The sequence below is a fragment of the Gossypium arboreum genome, chromosome 4 (genome assembly GCF_025698485.1).
Source record: "Gossypium arboreum isolate Shixiya-1 chromosome 4, ASM2569848v2, whole genome shotgun sequence".
Taxonomy (NCBI): domain Eukaryota; kingdom Viridiplantae; phylum Streptophyta; class Magnoliopsida; order Malvales; family Malvaceae; genus Gossypium; species Gossypium arboreum.
In genome coordinates, this window is record NC_069073.1 from 90,175,411 (window position 1) to 90,181,830 (window position 6,420).

The window sequence follows — 6,420 nt, forward strand, 5'->3', positions numbered from 1 at the left end:
ATATTTCTTTCAAATTACATTTGAAAGAAATCCCAAGTAACTCGTTCGTTTGGGACTATGGAAATCAAAGTCCTCCACCAATAGCAAGTGAGTCTCGCAACAAGGATACAACACACTTTAGACATTCATCGGTGTGCATGATAGTTCATCAAACACTCGAATGGTGTTATCAAGCGAACTTCGGCCCTTTCGGCATCATCGGTACCTATGGCCTTGAACTCCTCAGCCCGCTTCTAATCAAGTCTCAGGTGGCTTACTCGACCTCACAGATCGATGGCGATGGCATTACGGGCTCTTGGGGTGGATTATTCAAATTCGGAATTGTTGGATAGCCGGATTGGTTCGGGCATATTATGCGACCCACTCATTCATCATGGTAAAGAAGGCTTGTTTAGCCCCTCACCTTGATTATTCGCAGATGATCGAGGTTCAACAGCGGCGTCCCTTGTGCAATGAGCAGCCGCTACACTTTCAACGTCATCCGCCAAGGTTCTCTACACAGGATCCATTTACTAATCAAAACAAAAATTTTAACCGTCAAAAGTCATCACACATTTAAACATTAACATTAAGGCATGTATAGCTAGACTCATACGTGCTATGGTAGTCCTAGAACCGACTAAACCATAGCTCGATACCAATTAAATTGTAACACCCGTGCAGAGACCGTCGCCGGGTGGGACACGAGGGTTAACGACTTCGTTCACTTAATTTCACCGTTCATAGAAAAAAATTTCCAGACGGTGGCTAACGTGTCACTGTCACCTTAAAAATCATATCTTGAGTTCTACAACTCGAAAATCAGTTTCATGATTTTTCCATAAAACTAGACTCATATATCCATCTACAAATTTTTTTCTAGAATTTTTAGTTGGGCCAATTGGTACAGTTTATTAGTTAAATTCTCCCCTGCTCCAGGGCGCGACTACACTGACCTTCCTGCATTACAACCTGGATATCTCCCTGTACAGGGCTTCAATACTGATGTCGTTTGTTTCTATAGAAACTAGACTCAAAAAGGAATCTATACATATATTGAATGACTTCTAAATGTCTCGGGTTAATTTATAATGAATTTTCAAAGTCGGACAGGGAATCCAGAAACCGTTCTGGCCCTGTTTCACAAAAACCCAAATATCTCTTAACATACAACTCATATGACCGTTTCGTTTCTTCCATATGAAAATAGATTCATCAAGGTTCATTTACATAATTTATTCACTATTTAATTCCATTCTTACTATTTTTAGTGATTTTTCACATCCACATCGCTGCTGCTGTCAGCATATGCCTTTAAGGTAGACTTTACCTATTTCATAGTTTCCATGATTCAATTACCCCTTTTTGCATACATAGCACAAGGTATAATCATGATTAACCATTCCAATGGCTAATCGTTTCCAACATTTCCATACCTCTTAGTGATCAACATACAAACGATTAGAGTGCTATGCTAAAAACGTATATAAGCCATTTTCGCATGGCTATCCAAAGTTTTACATACCAAAGTTCCAACAAACATAATAGCCTATACATGCCGAAATGTTCTCTTAGACCATCTAAGAAGAAGATACCAAAAAGTTGCTAGTGGTGTGATGACTTCGATGACGGTCCCGAATACGCAAAAATTTGAGTCCAAGAAACCTAAAATAGGTGACAAGCAAACACCGAATGAGTATATAACTCAGTAAGTCATAAGCAATGCACTACCAACCATTAATAACATTATCACAAGAGGAAACAAAATGGAACGAGGCTAATTACTCCATTCAAACCGAACTATACCATAGTTCCTTAGACCTTTCGATTCAATCTCATACCAAGTTACACATTCACATTCCATATACTAATCAATAGGATATTTGAGGCATTTTTATACACCATTTTGTTTTCATTACAATCATACAACTACATGACCTTTCACTTATTCCACGATAATTCTTATGTACGTGACTTCAATTAAAATTGTCACATAGGTTCGAAACTTACCAAGCTCAACTCCAAATATAAACATAGCGCCTATTAGCCATGAACTCAAGGTACTTACCCGACCTGTTGTCCGTGGTCAACTCAATAATGTCGCACACTCAGTGTCAATAGTGATTCAAAAGCATATAGTGAGTCTGCACACTCAGTGCTATATAATCAACTCGCATAATCGAGTGCTATATGATCAAACTCGCACACTTAGTGCTGTACAAATTTTAAACCCGCACACTTAGTGCCATTCTCATGATCACAAATGTTTATACCCGCACACTTAGTGCCAAATCAACAACTCAATACATCTCACCTCTTTTCTTTTCATTCAATACTTTCATCACCACATACATACATGTATGTAAATTTATCATTCCTTTCGGCATAATTACATAGACATTATGTCTATTTAAATCAATACAAAATATATGCTTAGTGACCTACCTTGTGTTGGGTAAAATAGTTCCAAGTCGGCTACTCGATGACCTTCGTCTTTCCCTTGCTTGATTCTCCTTCTTTAACTCCTTGAGCTTAATCAATAAATCAACTAGTTTAACCATCTTGCTAAACATTCATAATTCAATTACACATGCATATGTATGTTTGTATATTCGCAACCATCCTCACTAATTACCCATTTAGTCGATTATACACATAATTAAAGGTAACATCACGAACGGGCATACTTATGTATATTTATACATATTTATATACACTTCCAAATGGGCATCACAATTTGATTTAACACCACCTTCAAACTCAATGAGATGGCCGAATGTATGTATGTATATACAATGTCAACTATAACATCTTTTAAACACCTAATTTCATCTCATGAACACTTAATCAAATTTTCCTAATCTAGCATATATTTTCACATCTATTTGTATCATCATGTAAATTCACATATAACTACATTTCTTAAGTTCTACATCTTCATGCCCATTATAGCCACTCCCATGGTCTAAATCTAACAATCGGCAACACCTACATTTTCACTATGTTTGCCGAATACTCATTCTCTTCTTAGTCCTAAATTCGGCACTTCCAACAAATTAGCTTAACAATTCCAACTTTCATGCTAACATCCCAAGCAACTTAACACATCCATATAACTAACATGTTAATAGCTTCAAGGTATCAACTAAAATTTTTAAGCTTCTTTGTCAAATCCCAATTCTCCAACAACCCCAAATCCAACCATGGGATAGATAGAATTCAAACTAACAACTAAAACATGCATGAATCTCATGGACAACATCAAACATACCTTGGTCTAGCAACTACCATGGCTGATTTTCTCAAGCTCTTCCCACCCCCCTTCTTCTTAGGACATTCGGCCAAGCAAAGAAATGAAAGGATGGACACTTTTTTTTTTCTTTTCTTTGTTTTCATCCTATTCCTTTTTCATTATTTAATTCTTTCTAACATAACCACTAACTAAACATGTTTGCAACATGTTTCCACTCATAGCATGGCCGGCCATCATGCTTAACTTTTGGGTAAATTGACATGCAAACCCATCATTTTCACATTATGCATTAATAGCCCACTTTACAATTGCCTAGCACATTTCTAGATTTTCTCACATAAGTCCTATTTGATAAAATTCACTTACAATTAACAAAATCCAAACGTGAAATTTTCACACATGTATATGTACATATATTGAGCATCAACTATAACGGTCAATTATTTTTATGTCTCGGTTTAGTGGTCCCGAAACCACTTTCCGACTAGGGTCAATTTAGGGCTGTCACAAGTTCCTTTAGGTTCGACAATCCGATCTTGCTAAAACTATACTACTGTTCGATAGGTACACTTGCCTACATCGCGATAATAGTTAGTTCAAGAACGAGTAATTATAAATATTTAAAACCTATCACGAAACCTCGCGATCAAGTTTTTGGCGCCGTTGCCGGGGAACTGAAATATTAGGAACGCTCAATTTTTATTACTTTAGCCATTTATTTTTTTTCTTGCAATTTAATTTAATTTTATTATTATTTATTAATTGAATTTTTCTTTCTCTTGGCAGGTTTTTATAGTTTATGACTAGCAGAAACCCGTCGGGACCATTACTTTTTGACGAAGAAATTGATCGCACAGTTTGTAGAAACCAAAGAGAAATAAGGCGCAGCTTAAGATGCATAGAGAACGAGTAAGAAGACGATACTCAACCTCCAACCGACAAGATGGCTGAAAACCAAGGCAATCAGCTACCTCCTGCAATTGCGGCTAATCAAAATCCTGCTCCATGTACTATGTAGGATTATGCTAAACCTTCTTTAACAGGAACTGAATCTAGCATAGCTAGACCTGCTGTAGCTGTAAATACTTTTGAATTAAAACCTAACACTATCCAGATGGTACAGCAGTTTGTTCAATTTGCTGGTTTGTAAGATGAAGATCCCAACGCTCTCTTAGCAAACTTTCTGGAATTTTGCGATACATTTAAAATCAATGGCGTTTCTGATGATGCCATTCTTCTTCGGCTATTTCCTTTTTTATTGAGGAACAAAGATAAAAAGTGGTTGAACTTGTTACCACGAGGGTCAAGTACTACTTGGGAACAAATGACCGAAAAATTTTTACTAAAATATTTTCCGCCGGCTAAAATGGCTAAATTACGTAATGATATCTCTTCTTTTGTATAGATGGATTTAGAAACACTTTACAATGCATGGGAGAGATATAAGGACTTACTGAGAAGGTGCCCTCACCATGGGTTACCACTTTGGCTGCAAGTACAAACATTCCACAATGGTCTGAATCCCTCGACTCGGCAAATGGTTGACGCAGCTACTGGCGGAACCATCAACAACAAAACACTTGAAGAGGCTTATGAATTCATTGAAGAGATTTCACTGAATAACTATTAGTGGCAAGTTATGAGGACAAAGCCAACGAAAACAGCCGGCATTTTTAACGTCGACTCAGGTACTATGCTGTCAAATTAGGTAGAACTTCTTAATAAAAAGATTAATGGTTTACTTGGTTCTACGTAGGTACATCCAGTAATGAGGTGTGACTCAAGTGGAGGAGGTGTGCATACAGAATATCAATCCTTCAATCCCACAACCGAAGAGGAACAAGTCAACTATATGGGTAACAATAACTTTAGATCTCAAAATAATCCATACAGTAATACTTATAATGCAGGTTGGAGGAACCACCCAAATTTCTCCTGGGGAGGTTAAGAGAATCAAAAGCCACAAAATCCTCAGGGTTTTCAACAACCACCTTATCTACAAGAGAAGAAACCGAACCTTGAGGAGATGCTCTCAAAATTCATATCAATGTCAGAAACCTGTTTCCAAAATATCGAGACAGCACTTAAAAATCAACAAGCATCGATCTAAAGACTCGAAACTCAGATAGGCCAGCTATCCAAACTAATCTCTAAACGAACACAAGGTAGCTTACCAAGTAATACTGAACCTAACCCAAGGGAACACCTCAACGCAATTAGTACTCAAGATAAGGAAGGATTCTTTGCGCCTGAGCCAGAATTGATGCAAGAAACTGTGGTGAGCAAAGGTAAAAGTGAGGTAAGTCATCACAAAATGGTGAATAATGAATATAAACCTCGTGTCCGATACTCTAACGCGACAAGGAAAGACCGCTCAAACAAACAATTCGGTAAATTCCTCAAACTTTTGAAAAAATTACTTATTAACTTACCGTTTATTGAAGCCCTGTTGCAAATGTCGAATGCAATGAAATTTTTAAAAGAGCTTTTAGTAAATAAGCGAAAGTTGGACGAAGCATCGCATGTGGAGCTAAATGCAATCTACTCAGCTATTCTACAGAATAAGCTACCCCACAAATTGAAAGATTCAGGGAGTTTTACAATTTCTTGTTTAACTGGTAGTTTAGATATAAGTCATGCATTAGCTGATTTAGGGGCTAGTATTAACATTATGACCTACAAAATGTTTAAGCAACTAGGTCTTGGAAAACCTAAGCAAACTAAGATGAGCATTCAATTGGAAGATAAAACTATAAGATTCCCTAGGGGTATTATTGAAGATGTACTCGTGAAAGTAGATAAGTTCATATTCCCCATTGATTTCGTTGTTCTAGACATAGAGGAGGATAATAACACCCCTTTGATTTTACGAAGGCCCATTCTAGCAACTACTAAAACAATTATTGATGTTGGCACAGGTGAGCTTACAATTCGTGTGGGAGACGAAACGATCACCCTTCAAGCTTGTAATTCTGGCATCACATCAAACATTGAAGGTAATAGTCCACACCAATCTACTAAAACTGACAATATGACTTTCCAGAAATTAAGCTTCAAAGAAGTTCACGAGCCATGTTCCAGAAATGATAGATGACACATTCATGAAGAACAAAGGCTATGGATAGAGGAGCTAGATGAATGGCGAGCACACAAATCGAGAACACATGATAAACTGAAACTACGCCAAA

General features: G+C 37.2%; 1 non-coding gene across 1 annotated transcript; it reads right to left on the reverse strand.

Moving 5' to 3' along the window:
* Positions 1-4,604: 4,604 nt before the first annotated feature.
* Positions 4,605-4,711, reverse strand: LOC128292516 (small nucleolar RNA R71). Its single transcript, XR_008282501.1, has one exon. It is a non-coding gene; the product is annotated as a small nucleolar RNA R71 (small nucleolar RNA).
* Positions 4,712-6,420: the final 1,709 nt, after the last annotated feature.